The 19,261-nt window shown below is 41.7% G+C and overlaps 1 protein-coding gene across 2 annotated transcripts in view; it reads left to right on the forward strand.

Annotated features, from left to right (window-relative positions):
• The first annotated feature begins 16,376 nt into the window (after window positions 1–16,376).
• The window catches only part of il1rapl2 (interleukin 1 receptor accessory protein-like 2), a 515,311-nt gene continuing 512,426 nt past the window's right edge, over window positions 16,377–19,261 (forward strand). Inside the window, exons 1-2 of one of the 2 annotated variants that reach the window (XM_041796951.1) lie at window positions 16,377–16,420; window positions 16,598–16,683. The gene's annotated coding sequence lies outside the window, so the exon portion shown is untranslated. Of the gene's footprint in view, window positions 16,684–19,261 lie in introns of both variants that reach the window. The other variant, XM_041796950.1, reaches the window with a different exon arrangement.

Raw genomic sequence — 19,261 nt, forward strand, 5'->3', positions numbered from 1 at the left:
CTGCTGATCAGTGAAAAATAACTGTTGAGTTTTAGGGCTGAGACATTTGTAAAAATAATCTTATTGCAATCCCCCCCCATTGCGATTTGATACACGATTATTACAGGACACTTCATCTTGTTCAGTTTTCAACAAATCCACCAAAAAACCTTCTATATTACAACCTATCTTTCCAGGGGGTGGGGGTGGGTGGGGTGGGGTGTAGCTAGAAACCCCCATATGGATAGATGTATTAATAATAATGTACATGAAAAAACAATGAAATTAGTCAAAAGAAAATAATCCATAGTAGAAAAATCTGAACTGCAGGAAGTGCCTTTAGTCTATAAAGGAGGAGGCTGGGGTGGAGGAGGTGGAGCTTTAGTCTATAAAGGAGGAGGCTGGGGTGGAGGAGGTGGAGCTTTAGTCTATAAAGGAGGAGGCTGGGGTGGAGGAGGTGGAGCTTTAGTCTATAAAGGAGGAGGCTGGGGTGGAGGAGGTGGAGCTTTGCCTGCAGCAGCGTGATGCATCAGCATTAATGCAAGCAGGGCTTAGTGAGCAGTACGTCATCTTTAAATGGGCCGCTGTGTTGACAGAGAGCTGTGATTGGCTGTGGGAGCTGGGAGGCAGTATGTGGTGTCAGCTAATCACTGCGAGGGTTATGACTAAAGTGAACTAACGCTAAGCTTTACCCATATTAGACAGGATGAACTAGGGTAGAACAATTTTAAAAATATATCTAATTCCAGTAATTGTTGCTTGTTTTGAAAATTTGATATCGATTGCTTTATTTAAAGGGCATTATTGTTTTTATCTCATTGTTTTAATTAAGAAAATGTACAGAAAAAATGAAATAGAAAATGTGTGTAAACCATTTTTATAAAAAATGACTGCTGCAGGAAAATGATGTATTTAACTGGTATTTTGACAAAATTGAAGTTAAAGCAATATTGCAATGTCTGCAGTTTGTAAATTGCAGCATGCCATAATTGCCTAACCCTCTTGTGTTTGGTCTACAGACTTTAGAGATTAATTCTAGAGAGAGAGGAGATGATTGGTTCATCAGAGTCAGGGAAAGTCTGAGGAAGTGAAGCAGAGAAAAGCAGTGTTGAAGTGAAGGAGACATGAGTGTTAATAATCAAGGCCAGTTTAACCATTACGGCAACTGGGCAATTACCCAGGGGTCCTAGACTCAAAGGGGGCCCAGAGCAGTAAGCACATAACCATACCCCTCCTCATTGGTCAGGGGGCCTGGGGTGGGGAGGGTAGCTCAGTTACCATCAGTGAGACAGCTAAAGTTAGCACAGTTGCTAACATTATTAGTGACCTGGGCAGAGGGAATTCCCAAGCAGCTTGCAACCCCAGATCGGCACCTGCAGCTCCCACTGAGACCGCTGAGGTGAGCGACGGGTTTCCAGAGATCCTGCAACTTCAGCTGCAGCTTTTCAGAACTGAGCAGCCAAATATCCTGCATCAAAGAGGAGTTCTTTTATGAATAAGGTGTTTCTTTGCCACCTTTAAAACATCCAAGTCGTGCCGAGGGAACGGCTCCTTCGATCGTTACTTTAACGGCTCAGTCTACAGTCATGTATGTAAACTCCTGTCAGCACAAAGGCAGCAGGGTTTGGTTTAACTGCAGAGAACTTCTTGTATGACTTATTTTCTTGCTGCTCAATACTGCACATGTACCATAGCATCTATGTGGCCTCTTCTGCCCTCCCTCATGTTCATGGCCAACACGTCTCTGTTTATAATTTGCTGCCAACACACTACCAGGTCACTTCACACGTGTACACGTGTTTAACACGTGTCACTTTGATTACTACTGCTTGGAACAAATGTGAGCATATATGTGTCCTGTCCCTTTTTTAAGGATTTATTAGCTTTTATTTAGTTGTATTTTTACCAGCTGTTGTGTTGCTGCAATGCCAGAATTTCCTCTCTAATGATCAATCAAGTCTGATCTTATCTTCTAATGAGAGGAGATGAGAATGTGGAGATTTAAACACCAGCAGAAAACTCACTGACTCCGTCTGACTTTAGTACTTTATCAGTTAATGGCGGTATGTGCTATCACAGTCATTGTTCTGTTATTCTTCTGTCTTATTCACATTTTAAATCTTAATTCAGGGCTTTTTATGCTTTTATTTAACTCTAGTTATGATCATCTATGTTTTATGTTTGAAGGCTTTGAACTATGTGGAATGTTAAATATTTTTATTATTATTTTATTGTTTCTTATTTTATGAATTCTTTCATTTACTCTTATTTTTAAGTCCCTGTACACTGAGAGCAAGGCTAATCTGGTCCATTAAAGCTGATTGTGGACCATCACCGCTGCAGTGGTCTTCAGTAAACCTCTGGACCTCTGTACTCCATGCCAGACTGGAACCACAGCAGCAGAGGCAGCTGCTCCTCTATGGATGCTTCAGTCATTCTGCACCGTCTGAAACGTCTTTATGTAGAGAAAAACAGATTGAAAGTGAATGAATGAGGAGCGTGTTGATGTGTTAGAGCCGTCTTCAGCTTGACCCTGACCTTTACCCTGACCCTGAGCTTCCATCTTTATTTCCTGTTCCTTCCTGCTCGTTCTTCCTTCAGTGAAAAATCATCCCTGCTTTTTTCATTAGGAACAACATGTGACCTGAGCTGACATGGAGGTTAGAGGTCAGGGGTCAGAGGGAGCTGCAGCTCAGAGACGGTCCCTGGTGTTGGTCTGTAGCTGCAGCAGGTCTCCTTACAGTTAGCCGTCCTAGCTTTTATGGTTTCAGTTTATCTAAAACCCTCACTGAGATTTAAAACCAGACGCTTTTATCACACGAAAACTAAACTGTGACAATCGCATCATTCCTCTCCTGTTTGTGGTGGCGGTCTCGGCTGCCTGGCTCAGGTCTAGGGTTAGATCGCGGTCTAGGGGCTGGTGATCAGGGCTGGCCGGTGATACGGTGTCCTGGGGTGACAGAAAATAGCCACAGTATGGGTTGAATTAAAAACATTTTCATTTCTCCTCCTGGTGGAGGGTCAGTGATGAGAAATAATCTGAAGTTTATCGTTAACAACCGTGCTGCTGCAGAAACACCAGCTACAACAGCTTAGACCGGCATCAATCCTTTCATGGGCTTTTAGATGAAGTTTAATGGTGCTGGATGGTTATTTAGGCGCTAAGGTCGTCTTTAAAAGCTTCCTGCTGAGTGAACTCACAGCTGGACCAGTCCCTCTGTTATTGTGAATATTTAGGGCTAATCTTATCTGTTTAAAAGCACACAGACTGTTAGTTAACTTAGTTCTGTCTGATCATCAGCACAGATGCACAGAGGGAGATTGTTCAACTGTCAGTCCTGATGGAGCTCAGTTTACCTGGGAACAGCACTTCACCTCCAGCACTCCTGTAATAAAGACTTCTTTATTATTTTAGACTTCCAGTGTTCTGTAAAAGAGCTGGAGGAAACACGTAGAGGAACACTGTTCAGGTTAAATGAAGTAAGTGAGTGCTTGTTCTGACCTGCTTCTTCTATAATGTGGTTTTTAAAGACCTGCTGGTAAAACAGAACACTGCAGGAATGTTTTAGAAAGATTTCACAGCATTAAACCGTTCCCAGCGTTCCCTCCTGGACCACAGATCCAGGTTGAATGCTGCTGTTGAACGTGTGTCTGTGAATGGTGAGTGTAGCGGTTGTAGACCTGTTCTACCCTGGGAGTGTGATCCATCCATCCGCTGACTGCTGACACACTGCAGACGTGGACTTGTGCTTGGGCTGATGGGTTTGCTGAGCGATATCGTGTGGCGTTCCCGGTATCTGAGCACGCAGACAAAAGTCAGAGTTTTTCTGTCCTTGGTCCTCCTGGTATGCTGGTGCAAGACCATGAAGAGCTTTATAAGCTAATAGAAGAATCTTAAATTTAATCCTGTAGCCGACAGGAAGCCAATGCAGAGAGAGCAACACCGGGGTAATGTGGTCCCTCTTCTTTGTGCCTGTTAGGAGGCGAGCAGCTGCATTTTGGACCAGCTGCAGTCGCTGGACTGAGGAGTGGTCCAAGCCTACATATAAAGAGTAACAGCAGTCCAATCTAGTAGATATAAAAGCATGAACCAGTCTCTCTGGGTCTTTGAGAGGGAGATAGGGCTTTACCGGAGGGCCAGATTTAGTCTCAACAGACACTCTGGGGGCCAGACTTTAAATACACAAAACTAAATGAACATCTTGGTCTGATTGAAATATTATTGCAGTAGTATTTGTATTTTCCTTTAAACTACAGGACATGTTTAGTCATTAGCAGTGAGATCTATCTCTGTTATCTAGAACGCAGCAGGACACAAGGAGACAGACCTGACTACAGGATCAGCCAGACCCCTGAAAATCCCAGAGAATGGGCCCTCCCTAACTGTCATTTAGCACCAACATGAACCCATTTTGACACTTTTAACCCCTTTTTGATACTTTTTGCCTCTTTAACCACATTTTTGCATGATTTTAACCCCTTTTAAACCACTTTTCCTGCATGTTTTTATCCCCTTTATGCCACTCTTTTATCCATTTTTTCTATTTTTCTTCAATTTTTGCCACTTTTAACCCCTTTTCTTCACTTTCTTGCACCATTTTTTGTCATTTGTAACCAGTTTTTGATACCTTTTGCCCCTTTTTTCCTCCGTTACCATTTTTTGACCCATTTTAACCTCTTTTCACAACTTTTTTCTGCCATTTTTTGCAGCACTTCTGCCAACCTTAACCACTTTTTGAAAATCCACTGATTATGACAGTAAATTTGAGTTAAAGCAGATCAAATGTTCAGTCATTCTAAAACTATTTCAGTGTTAATTGTTTGTGGGATGGATTTAACAGCTGCAGACATTTAAAGCAAAAGGATACTCTTAAAATCTTCTTCTCCTCCTTTTCTGAATTTAGCGATCTTTCAGGGGCCGGACAGGAAGCTTTGGGGGTCCTGATGTGGCCCCCGGGCCACATCAGGACATCAGGCTGTCTTTGAGTGTATTTGACATGAATGATAACCAGAGGGTCAGTAGTTTGCACATTTTTGACCACAGATGCATTCAGCAGAAAGCTGCAGACTGAGACTTCTCTATGAACCCAAACAGCAGCTCTCTCTCTCTCTTTCTCTCTCTCTTTCTCTTGCTCGCCCATTTGCTGTGATCATGTATGTGCGTTCTCATGCCTCTGTGAAATGTAATCCTGCTGCACCTCTGTGTTTGTGCGTTGGGGTCCAAGGACGGCTCACAGCTCCAACGCAGCCAATTAAAAGAGCCTTCATGGCACTGACCTCCGTCCTGCGGTGTCACTCTGACTGCAGCCCACACTCGGAGAAACACAAGGCATCATGGTCCTTTTTGTCACTTGGTTAACTATCAGTAATCTGCCCTGGTTAACCCTTTAGTCTCTCTGTATGTGAAGCATTACCACTGTCTGCGATGCTTTCCTTCTGCAGATATTTCCCCTCCACAGAGGAATATTTAAGAATGAACCATTACCAGCAAATGTGTGCTTTAGATTCATTAGACGGAGCCCTGCTCCGCCTGCCTGCTGGATACACATCATTACCTTTGGCCCCACTGTATTTTCTTTCTGTTTTCAACTTTGTAATGGTAAAAAGTCGAGCTCCGGAGCGTTTCCTCTCTGCAGGACGCCGCCATCGGTCTCTTTAGTGTGCTTCCTGGTTGATAATAACAGAGCTGAAAGTACAGGCTGTCACTGCCTGTTTGTCCCTGCAGAAAGGAGAAGAAAGAGGAGAAAACATCACCACTGAAAAGATCATTTGTCAGATTTGACCCTTTCCATCACATGTGAGAAACTTGTCAGTGATTATAGGACTTTGATTTTTACTTTTGCTGTCTTTTCTTGATGGCTGCAGGTTTTTTAAGCATTTTTTTTTCGAGTGTGAGGATGCCGGTGTAGGATGGGAGGTGAGTGACAGCAGGGCTGGAGATGGTTAGAGCAGTGGTTCTCAATGTCGGGTCGGGACCCCCTTTGGGGTCACGAGACACTGGGAGGGGGTCGCCAGATGCCTTAACAAACTAAGAATATTTTTAAAATTACACGGTTGCCACTTTACACAAATTTTACTAAATTTTAACCCTTTTTCATCGCTTTTAGCACAAATTTTGCCAATTTTTGCACATTTTTGCCACTGAAAACCCATTTTTGTCCATTTTAAACCCTTTTCATCCCCTTTGTCTGACTGTTTTTGCCTCTGTTGACCCATTATTGCCTTTGGGGTCCCCGGTCTCTGGCACCTTTATTTTGAGGGACCCCGGTCTCTGGCACCTTTATTTTGAGGGACCCCAGTCACTGGCACCTTTATTTTGGGGGACCCCAGTCTCTGACACCCTTATTTTGGGGGTCCCGGTCTCTGGCACCTTTATTTTGGGAGTCTGCGGTCTCTTGCACCCTTATTTTGGGGGTCCCGGTCTCTTGCACCTTTATTTTGGGGGTCCCCGGTCTCTGGCACCCTTATTTTGGGGGTCTGCGGTCTCTTGCACCCTTATTTTGGGGTCCCGGTCTCTGGCACCTTTATTTTGGGGGTCTGCGGTCTCTTGCACCCTTATTTTGGGGGTCCCCAGTCTCTTGCACCTTTATTTTGGGGGTCTGCGGTCTCTTGCACCCTTATTTTGGGGGTCCCCAGCTGAAAAGGTTGAGACCCCCTGGGTCAGAGCAGTGAAGAGGATCTCGTCTGCTGGCGTCTCTGTCAGAGAAAACATCCCGACCAGCAGTCTTCATTTACTAAACAGATGCTGCTCAATGCCAAATGGGTCATTACACCACCTAAACTGTGAGTCTGTGTGCTCTGTCACTCTGCAGACGCTGCGAGTTTATGCATTATGAATTAGTATGTTGTATTGATGAGGACATATGGCGTTTCCATATGGACTTGTTATGCTTTGTGAGGTCTCAGTACTGCTTGTTGATGTGATTCTTCTGCTAACGTCTCCATCAGGCTGCTTATTGTTTGATTTTTTTATTCATGTCTGATTTTTAGAGTCTCAGTGTTTAAACTCAGAGTAAGAGAGAAGGCCGGCTGCTTCTTTCTGGATCAGCCAGTGGCTTCTCGCCGTGTTTACCTCTGAAAACGCCAGAGTATGATCAGAGGGAGACACACCTGGGCTGATTATCAGGATGCATAATAAGAAACAGGATGTTTATGAAAGCAGAGAGTGTTGAAATCATCAGGATGTGATTGGATCAGCCGGATTAAATTTGAGTGCTGTGAGGAATGTGCCTTGAATATCATCATCACTGATGAAATATTCAGAGACGGATGACATGATTATCACTGGTGTAAAACCAGACTCTCATAGACCAGGTTCAGAGGTAGCCGTATGTCCTGTTATAGTGATGTAGGGAGCCACCAGAGCTGTTTAAGGATCAGGATTCTACAAATAAAGTCAGAATTTAGAGATTAAACTCAGAATAAGAGGTTTTGACTGAAGAAGGATAACTGTTGTGCTGCTTTTATGAGGATACGCTGCCCCCTGTAGGACGTCCTGGCACACTACAGAGCTCAGTAGACGCAGCAACAGCTAAGCCTGCTGATATATGAAAACATTAAAAACATGATGATGGTGGGGGTTAGGAATGAGATGGTATGAGGACAGCTGATGTACAGGCAGTAAATAAACCTGTCTCTAATAGATGTTGGTCCCCTCTCGTTGGCTCTGCTGATCCTCAGAGTTTATGTCAAAGTAAAAGAAAACAACAGATAAATCCTCCTTCTATGCATAGATGAACCACTTCTATCTTACAAATACCTGAAGTTGGATCATGTCAAACTCGCCCTGTAGAGATAGCGCTCCACTGTCAGAGGATGGTGACGTTGTTCATTCCTGCAGGAAGAAAATGGACCTTTTAATGAGAAATTGAATATGTTAGTTGGCCATCCCTAACCCTCATTAACTTTCATTCTGTTCATTAAATGCCCCCAAGCAGAACAGATCTGGTTCAGACCTGAAAGAGGGAGGCTGCTTTTAAGACTTCCCTGAACAGGGACAGATCCACAGCTGTTTGAACCCTCAGTGAGATTTTATTGTTGATGGAGCTGACATGTATATTTCTAAGACAAGATATTCTTTTATGAGTCCCACAAGATAGGAGTGACAAAATCACAGCAGCAAGAGTGGAGTAAACAAGCACACAAGACCGTAAAAGACACATTCAATATGTAAAATCAATGATAAAAAATAAGAAAAATAAAAAGTTTCCTATTTTATTTTAACATTTCTGTTGTAAACACGTTTATCATTTATATATACATTTTGATCATTAGGGTAAACATGTAAATCATTGTTGTAAACACGTTTATCATTGATGTAAACATGTTAATCATTGAAGTAAACATGTTTATCATTGATGTAAACATGTTAATCATTGAAGTAAACATGTTTATCATTGAAGTAAACATGTTTATCATTGATGTAAACATGTTAATCATTGAAGTAAACATGTAAATCATTGTTGTAAACATGTTTATCATTGATGTAAACATGTTAATCATTGAAGTAAACACGTTTATCATTGATGTAAACATATTTATCATTGATGTAAACATATTTATCATTGATGTAAACATGTTAATCATTAAAGTAAACATGTTTATCATTGTTGTAAACACATTTATTTTTATGTAAACACGTTTATCATTGATGTAAACATATTTATCATCGATGTAAACATGTTAATCTTTAGGGTAAACATGTTTATCATTGTTGTAAACACATTTATTTCTATGTAAACATATTTATCATTGATGTAAACACATTTATTTTTATGTAAACACGTTTATCATTGATGTAAACACAATCATTTTTATGTAAACACGTTTATCATTGATGTAAACACATTTATTTTTATGTAAACATATTTATCATCGATGTAAACACATTTATTTTTATGTAAACACGTTTATCATTGATGTAAACACATTTATTTTTATGTAAACATGTTTATCATTGATGTAAACATGTTAATCATTGGAGTAAACATGTTTATCATTGTTGTAAACATGGTTATTTTTTATGTAAACATGTTTATTATTGATGTAAACATGTTAATCATTGTTGTAGACATGGTTATTTCTATGTAAACATGTTTATTTTTATGTAAACATGTTTATTATTGATGTAAACATGTTAATCATTGTTGTAGACATGTTTATTTTTATGTAAACATGGTTATTTCTATGTAAACATGTTTATTTTTATGTAAACATGTTTATTATTGATGTAAACATGTTAATCATTGTTGTAGACATGTTTATTTTTATGTAAACATGTTTATTATTGATGTAAACATGTTTATTTTTTATGTAAACATGTTTATTATTGATGTAAACATGTTAATCATTGTTGTAGACATGTTTATTTTAATGTAAACATGGTTATTTCTATGTAAACATGTTTATCATTGATGTAAACATGTTTATTTTTATGTAAACATGTTTATTATTGATGTAAACATGTTTATTTTGTAAACATGTTTATTTTTATGTAAACATGTTAATCATTGATGTAAACATGTTTATTTTGTAAACATGTTTATTTTTATGTGAATATGTTTATCATAGATGTAAACATGTTTTTCATAGATGTAAACACGTTTATCATTGTTGTAAACATGGTTATTTTTATGTAAACATGGTTATTTCTATGTAAACATGTTCATCATTGATGTAAACATGTTTATTTTTATGTAAACATGTTTATTATTGATGTAAACATGTTTATTATTGATGTAAACATGTTTATTTTATGTAAACATGTTTATCATTGATGTAAACATGTTTATTTTTATGTAAACATGTTTATCATTGATGTAAACATGTTAATCATTGATGTATACATGTTTATTTTTTATGTAAACATGTTTATTTTTATGTAAACATGTTTATCATTGATGTAAACATGTTTATTTTTATGTTAACATGTTTATCATTGTTGTAAACATGTTTATTTTTATGTAAACATGTTTATCATTGCTGTAAACATGACCTCTTTTTTTTCTAGCCGTAAACAAGTCGGACATTTTTACATTGGGGTCAATGGGCCTTTTGCTGCTTCAGCAGACAGTATGTAGAAATGTTCTAAGGTAATGCAGCTTTCAGGTCCATTTAGAGCTGTAAAGTACTAACGTTCCCCATTCATTCCTGTTGCTGTCCTCCACTTCCTGACCCCCATCAGGCATTTGGGATGAAGTGACTGCATGATCCAATCACAGCCTCAATAATGAAAAAAAAATTTGCAATAGGAATATTTTGTTCAGGCTTCGTACATGCAGGGCGTGCTCCATCTTTACTGTGTTTCTGGAGCTGTTTTTGTGCTGCTGCACATCCAGCTGTCATGCACTGATCAGATGGGACAGAACCAAACCAGCAGGCCGCGGTAATGGAGGTAAATATGACCTTGATCGCTGGCCTATGTGGGTGAGCCCTTTAATCTGTTCTGGATTCAGTCATGCTCAGACTGCAGACTGACTGTATATGCATGCAGCCTCTGCAAACACAGGCAGCCTGACCCTCATTCAAACCTCAGTCATTTCATTCAAAGCACTCAGAACAACACAGAAATCTGCAGCCACGTTCAGACAAACATAAACACAATCTAAAGGGTCACCTGCAGATATGATGACCCACACACCTTCAGACACACACAACCATGAAGATTCACAGTCACACAGAGGCCAGGGAGGTCTGAGAGCCTCCGTCCTCCATGTGATGTTATTAGAAGTGGCTTAATGGTGCCATATTGTGTTCCTTCTCTGCTACACACATGGACACGCTCACATAATGACACAGACTGAAGACGGGCCGGTCATTCCCTCATGACCACAGAACAAACACGTATGAGCCCAAAGTGACGTCTCTGCCTCCTCTCCTGATTTATTCATTCCAACCTGAACACACATGTTAATCTCATCCTTGTTCTGTGGTGTAAATGGGCTAAATTTAGCCGGATTTCTCATTTCATTATGCACTACATGGTCCATGCTGACATTTTAAACATACATTCAGTGTAAGATAATCAGCCGACTGTAGCACTAAAAATAAAATTAGCATCTTTGCAGAACTCTCCAAAGGTATGATACAGGAACACAGAGCCAGGAACGCCTGATTGTGCAGAGTAGTGCACATAGACAATCAAGACAGCGTTTTTCACCATGATGAGAACAAGACTGAACGTTTCACATTAATCTGAAGTTATGATATGGCTTTCCTTCTTTAGAGATGTGACCCTAGAATAAAAATAAAACCCATCAGGAAACAGCAGCTGCTGGCTAACGCCGTTACAGACGTGATAAATGGTCACTTGAGGCTCACCCTTAGAACCGGTGACTCCTAATCAGAGTTCATAGGAATAACCTAAGCTGGAGAATGTGTGGGACAATGTCTGCAGCTCCTTCTCCTCCTCAGTGTTCACTCTGGCAGTGATTTTAACTTCAGTTTGAGTCTAAATGCCTTCAGTCAGCTGAGGGTCATTTTCACTCCTGAAAGTTTCAGCAGGGATCAAACTTTTGAGATTTCTGCTAATACCTGATAAACCAACATTTAATAAGTAATTATATCTATCATGGCTTTAAATGGAGTCCATCCATCCATCCATGCATCCAACCATCCATCCATCCATCCATTCATCCATCCATGCATCCATCCATGCATCCATCCATGCATCCATCCATCCATCCATCCACCCACCCATCCATTCATCCATCCATTCATCCATCCATGCATCCATCCATGCATCCATCCATCCATCCATCCATCCATGCATCCAACCATCCATCCATCCATCCATTCATCCATCCATCCACCCACCCATCCATTCATCCATCCATTCATCCATCCATGCATCCATCCATGCATCCATCCATCCATCCATGCATCCATCCATCCATCCATCCATTCATCCATCCATTCATCCATCCATGCATCCATCCCTGCATCCATCCATCCATCCATCCATCCATGCATCCATCCATCCATCCATGCATCCATCCATGCATCCATCCATCCATCCATGCATCCATCCATCCATCCATCCATCGCTCTAATTAGCTCGTCTCCAGGCCATGACCAGCTGATATGTGATGACTGGTCCACCAGATGAGATGCTTAACAGGACCTTCATGACAGAAACGGAGGAAGAGGAGGATGTGAAGGGAGCTCTGAAAGAAGTTGCTGACTGAGGGTGTGACTGTGTCGGCTCTGGTTTATAGGGAGTCTCTGTGATCCGGGCTGACTAGTCATCAGCTGATTGATGCTTTGTGAAACGCTGAGCAGCAGTCATTGATCTGTCCTCCTTTATCCTACGGTGTAAACGGCTCCTATCTATTCCTCTCTGCTATCTCTCTCCCTCTCTCGCTCGTCCCTTGTTTTCTCTGATGCTGTACTCTCTCTCTCTTCGTCCCTTCCTCCGCTCTACTCCTCACAGAGCAGTGACCATTTTAAGCAGAAATCTATTTCTCTTTACCCAGATGATCACACGCTCCTCTCAGTAATTGAGCGGGGCTGCTTAGTCAATACGATTGTATTGGAATACAATAGGGGTCTGAATGGAGCAGTGGTGGATCGTGGGTAGCCAGAGGTGTAGCTCAACTGTCGGGGTGTTAACTGAACACATCAATCTGATCTTTAAAAAAGTCTCTATTGAAAATAATTACCTCTCAAAGTGCGGCTGCCCTGATGTCCTTGCCTTTTCAGGCTTTTGACCGTCTAATGAAACCTGATTCTGTCTGCTACCTTGGCAGGAGGACGGCTCCGTCATGGAGGACCAGCCTGGAGCAGCTTTATTTACATGAATGTGCTTCTTTTATTCTGGGTCTGATATTTGTAGTGGAGCCAGGCCGTCAGGCATGCTGAAAGGCTTCAGCTGAGACCGTCTCCATAAATATGACCACCAAGTCATGGCTGCTTCACCGCTCATCACTTACAGAACACCTCCTCTGTCTCATGGTGGTATTTATCAGAGAATAATTGTCATTCTCTCAGAGGAGGAATGCTATATTGTCAGAGCGGCCCTGTCTAGATAGGCCTGACTAATTTCCCCATCCTTTAAAAGGAAATCAAAGCGTCTAAAAGACTGAGCAGACAGAATTAAACCAACATAACACTGTCTAAACCCTCTTTATTGTTCTAAAACAAACCACTGCATGATTTTCATCAGACTGTTGTTGATGCCGTCTGAAGTTCTGCTGATGTGTGAGCTTTTTAGTGACGTTCATCTTGAGCGCAGCACGTTCTCTCACAGAGCAAACAGCTGCAGGAAAGCCTTCATCCTGTTCACGTAGACCCCTGGTGGACTCAGAGGGGGGGGCAGAGGGGCCGTCGCCCTCTCTGGTGCCCTAACGTTTGAATGAACTCCACAGAAGGTCTTTTCACCATGTCTTTATAGAAGCACATCAAGTTGATGTGTCCTCTAGGGCAGCGGTTCTCAACCTTGGGCTCAGGACCCCCATGGGGGACACTGAGAGGGGGTCTCCAGTTGCCCTAAAAAAATTAGAATATTTTTAAATTCTACTGCTGCCACTTTACACCGATTTTGTCAAATTTTAATCACTTTCATCATTTTTTCCCACCAGTTTAAAAACTTTGACCATTAAACTTCTACTTTTGTCAGTTTTAAACTTAACCCTTTTTTAACCACTTTTGACACCCTTTGTTTTCCATTTTAACCCCATTTTACCATTTGATATGCCCATTTTTTATAAAATAATAATAATAATAATAATAATAATTATGATGATAGTAATAATCATTATTAATAATAATAACTTTATTTATATAGCACATTTGAAAACAGATGTTTAAAAAGTGCTTTAACAGACATACAGTTCTTAACAAATGTATCAGACCACCCTAACCCTAACCACAGTCAGGTTTCTGCCACAGCTGCCCTAAATTAACAGCATTGGTAATTACCAAAATCATTTTTATGTTTCTGCAATGGTTAATACACCAATATGTAGAAGCTCTTTAACCCAAATGATATTTTTAATGCTAAAATAGAATTATTATTGTTATCCATGAATTTTCAAATTTACTGATTTACAAAAAAAAAAACAAAAAAAAAACTGGAAAACTAGTAAAGCACATGAATATTTCTTGATGAATGTGTCAGATTATAGTTATTTACTGTCATTCCTGAAGAGAAAAATGAGTTTTAGTGGTTGAATGTTATGCTTGATTCATTTCTGACTTCTCAGAGAAGCCCAGTGAGCCAGCTCACATTTGGATGAATTCAGTTTGAAATTCCTCATTGCTGACTGAAAATGAAAGAGTCGGCATTAAAGCACTTCAGGATGCTGGATGGTCTCAGAGATGGAGACAGAGATGACAGCTGCTCTGTGGCGGGGTTCTTTCAAAAACACAGGCGTAGTCAGAAGATTGCAGTGATGGAGAAATTTATTTTCAGCCGGCCTCCCAAAGTGCAGCACAAAAATAGGGAAAAATGAGCAAAAGTGGGAAAAAATACTTTTTACACTATATACAATTAAACATAAGAGTCCTTCAATAACTCAACAACTCAAAAAGGCAGAAAAGAAGTCAAAGTCAAACCTGGTGTTACCTGCTCTGTAACCCAGAACCAACTGACCCACTAGGCCATGGCGGCCTTCATTTAAAGCAAAAGCCCCTCCCACTGGGCGTCATGAATCTCATAACTTTCTTCAAAATAACATTTTCATTTAAATAAAGATGTTTGAAACATTTGAATGTCCATGATCATTTTTAATACATTTGTTAAGTGCTGTATGTTTATCAGACCAAAACATGTTTATAAAAACTTCTTCAGTCAAGTTTTGCCATGATCTTAGTAAAAATATCGACAACCTCAGAGCAGAGAAAGCCACGCCCCCCCATGAGGTCTTTGGGAATGTTCCCCCTTGGTGCCATAAATGTGGACCAAACCTGATGAAGTTCCCTCTAAATGAAGGAAATTTCAAACTGCACTTCTTTGGTGTAAAAACTCGCCTATCCTGCTGGGGGCCACGGGGGCCCAAGCCTATCCCAGCTGTCATTGGTGAGAGACGGGGAGCATGTAGAAACAAATCAGGCATGCTCACAACTACGGGCAATTTAGAGTCACTAATGAACCTAACGAGCATGTGTTTGATGGTGGGAGGAAGTAGGAGAACCTGGAGAACCTGGAGAACCTGGAGAACCCAGGCATGCATGAGGAGAACATGCAGACTCAGCACAGAACGGCCCTGACTAAGGGAACCAGGAACCTTCTCTGAGAGGCTACAGCACTTCTGGGTGTGTTTCTCTGACATCCTGCCTTATTTGTGAAATAAACAGTTCAATAGTTACTGGTTCCTCATCTGTGTTATTGCACTGGTCTGGTTGGTTTGAAGCTCTTATAATAAACTCTGAAGGGTTTCTTTATATTTCACTATAAATCTGTTAGAACTGTTTCCTCAGCATATAAAGTTATAAAGCTGGGGCCTTTTTAGTCGTTCTGCTCCTGCCTCTCAAACATCCTGAGTCTGTCGTTGTGTATTTTTCTTTTTCTTTTTTTTTACCTGAGGTTTTCCTTCTCCGTGTTTGTTTGTTTGTTTTTTTTTTAATAATCTCATCCACATGAAAACTCAAAAGCACCTGACTGTAGCTCGGAGCATGCGGCAGATTATTCTGTGATGATTTATTTGTTGAAGTCGCTGACAGCAGTGACGTCCTGGTTATGGACGTTTTCTCACCGTTTCTCTGGAATAACCCTTTAATTTCTGCACAGATGCATAAATAAGGCCACAGTCAAAGCCTTTAAATACTACAACTCTTAACATTAGACCTAGAATGCTAACAGCTCTAGATGAATAAACTGGGTTTAACACACACACGATGACATCAGCATGATATTTACCAGTTTAACCTGAAGCAGCTAACTTTATCTCCACCTCAGCAGCAGAGGACGGCCAACATGTCCTCTTCTGAACATGCAAACATCACAGCAGAGCCTGGAAGAAGAGGAGACTGCAGCTAGAGCAGAGAGAGATCAGCCCACACAGAGGACCTCTGCAGACAGTACCAGCACCAAGCCTGCATTCACAGCTAGTCAAACATGGCTGGGTCTTCATCTAGTTTAGGGATTCTGACATGTTCCCCGTGTATTTCCAGCATCTTCTGACTTTACACCTTCATTTTAACCTCCTGATTCTCCTCGTCTTTAGACTTAGCTTCTCCCAGTTCAGTTTTCTGTCATTTAGTTCCTGATCCCCCTGTTCTTGTGTTTTCTCCCTGTTCTTGTGTTTTCTCCCTGTTCTTGTGTTTTCTCCCTGTTCTTGTGTTTTCTCCCTGTTCTTCTTTGGAGAGCTTCCTGTTTTATTTTGTAGTTTTCTTCCTCTGCTTGTGTGTTCCCTCCTCTCTGATTGCCCTGACTAGATTCACCTGTGTCCTGTCTGCAGAGGAGCCAGAAGTCCTCTCAGTCTTTCCCTCAGCAGAGGTCCAGGTACTGGTGTGAAAGACTGTGGTAAAAACAGAAGCACTGATTCAAAGTTTAGCTGCACTGAAATAAGGGCCAGAATTACGACGGTCCCTGAACTCATCAGTGTGGTTTGGTTAGTGGCATGACTCTGCTGCAGAAGAACGACTGTTGACTCTGACCTCGCTGCACTCTGCACCACAGGTCAGCGACCTCTGACATCAGGATTATTGTTCCTTCCTGGGTGATTTGCTGCTCATTTGGACTTGATTCGGTGTTTTCTTTCATGGGTGAGTACATAATAAAGTTTAGAGGTTCATGTTTTCAGGACTGTGGTTTTTCCACCTCTAAAGTTGACTCTACCTTATCAGTCGTGCCGTACTAGCTCTGTGACCTCCTGATGACCTTTGTGCCACAGGATGAGACCCTCTGTTGCCATAGTGATGATGTACTGCCAGGAATCAGAGCACTTTTGTATTTTGAAGGTGACCTGATAGTTTGCACGTCTCCCTGCTGTTAGGATTGATCTGCTCTGTGTGGATTGACGCGCTCAGCGGCGTGCGTGCGATGCATGTGATTGGAACGTCGTAGTGCACATCAGAAAATGGGGCTCCTCCTAAAGCTTCTGTATGACTGAACACTGATGACACACGCTCCCTCTGTTGATCATCCTGCAAAAAGAGAAAGTTCTGGGCCCAGAAAACACGACAGTTTTCCTCTTTTGTTAACCTGCTGGTTAGGGCTGGCAACCTTAAAGCGCAGAATAAATAATGGCAGATTATTTCTGCAGATATTTCTGCTTATTGCAGATCTGAACACATATTTGTGGATTTGTGCACAGATCTTTGCATGCATTGATAAATACTTTTGCAACAATAATAGTTCCATATGCCTTCAGCTCATTCATCAGACACACCTACACCATCCTGCATTTTTTCATGATTTTGAAGCTTAATTTGATAAACTCAGAGATGTTTTATCTTTAGGGGTTCATAACACAGTGAGCTGTCGTACAACAAACATACAGATTCCTTTCACTTTACAGGCTCTTTAAAGCCAGAGAAGTCAGTGCTGAGTGGACTGTTGAAGATTAGGACTGAAGATGTCTCTGTGGTTGGGTTTCTCACAGTAAAAACAGGGAAAGAAGACGATAAATGTCTAGAGGAGAGCCTTCATGTGTATATGTGTGAGAATTTATGCAAGCTTTTCCTGCCACAGATGGTGTTAGTGTTCATGTGTGCACGTGTGTGCGCATGTGTGTGTGCGTGTGTGCGCATGTGTGTGCGCATGTGTGTGCATGTGCCATATTGGACTCCAAACCATCTTAGCAGCTGCTAATGACTCTGACAGAGAAATCTCTCCATGCTGCTCCATCAGCGGCCTCCCTGTTTCTCTGCTCTCCTTTCTTTCTCGTCCTCCTCAGTTTCATCTTTCACCCTTCATCTCTCCCTGCCCGTCGTCTTTTCTCCCCTTCTTTTTCTCGTTCTGCTCTTTTGTTGTGACTTCACCTGAGGCTTTTCCCTCACATACCTCCCTCTGTCTCCTCTCCCTCTCTCTCTCCGGCCTGTCATGCTGAGGCAGATGTCAACACCGCGCTGGACTCAAATTCCCTTTCCTTCTTTTCCACCTCTATCTTTTCTTTCTGGCCCATTTTCTCTCACTCCAGCGTTCGGTCTTTGTCATCCCTCTTTCTGAGTAAACTCAGCTGAACCTCAGTGTTGGTTTTACATCCATCTGAAAGAATTAAAAATACATGTTGGGGAGATTTTAAGGGAAAAAAAGCAGAGTGCTTGTGTTAAAAATACAAAACAGTCCTGTTTTATTCTTCCTTTATCCCGTCCTTCTACCCTTCTCTTTGATCCGACCACATGTTCTGCATGTTTCATAGTTTTATTCTTTAAAAACCGTCTTTTATTTAGGATTGCTGACTCAAACACTGGTGAACTCTAACAGGAGACTTTGCGTTCTTCTGTCCCCTCATTCACTGAAAGTTGCTCCATGAATGTGTGAATTAGCAAAATTTGCAAGCAACGTCTGACGGCACACAGGGTTGTAGAAAAGTTGGCACTACCCTTCATGGATGATACAGCGATGCAAAAATAACAGAAGTTTATCTGACTCTGGAGAGATGAGAACTGGATCTGGTTGCACATATTGGGGTCTCTGATGGAGACTGTTCCACCATCTGCTCTGGTCTTTGTCGGTAAATCTATAGAGGGTGAGTAGAGATCTCTGGAGGATTCTGGAGCTCTGCAGGATCCTACCTTGGCTCATCCAGCTGATGTCTGCCCTATTCTGGTCCAGAGAGTGCTGTCAGTGTGGTGGATCCTCTGACTGCTTCCTAAATCTGAGGTGAGGCAGGGGTGCACCTTAGCCCCTACACTCTTCAGTCCCTGTATGGTCTGGATCATGGGGTGGCACCAGGGGCAGAGAACCGTGGAGTATCAGATCCCTGATCTGGACTTTTCTGATGATGAGGCTGTGATGGAGACTGTAGATGTCTCCTCAACCCGCTGAGAGGGGGGGCTGAACAAACACAGATCCAGGGATTCTGGGATGCCTTGGATGCTGCCACAGAATCTGTCAGTGGGTGGAGAGTGTGGAGGTTCTAGAGCAGTCACCCACCCTGCAGTGTGATCCATCAGTCTGCTGACTGCGTGCATGGGGTGATGGGTTCACTGAGTTAGACCGTGTGGTGTTCCTGGTATCTGAGCATGTGGACTAGCATCAGAGTCTTTGGGTCCTTGGTCCTCATGGTCTCACTATAGCAGGGCTCATCGAGTACATCTGCACAAGGGCCAGATTTAGTCCTGACAGTCTCTGGGGGCCGGACTTCCAAATAAAGACAAATTCAATCAATACTTTGTT

The sequence above is a fragment of the Cheilinus undulatus genome, linkage group 10 (genome assembly GCF_018320785.1).
Source record: "Cheilinus undulatus linkage group 10, ASM1832078v1, whole genome shotgun sequence".
NCBI lineage: Eukaryota > Metazoa > Chordata > Actinopteri > Labriformes > Labridae > Cheilinus > Cheilinus undulatus.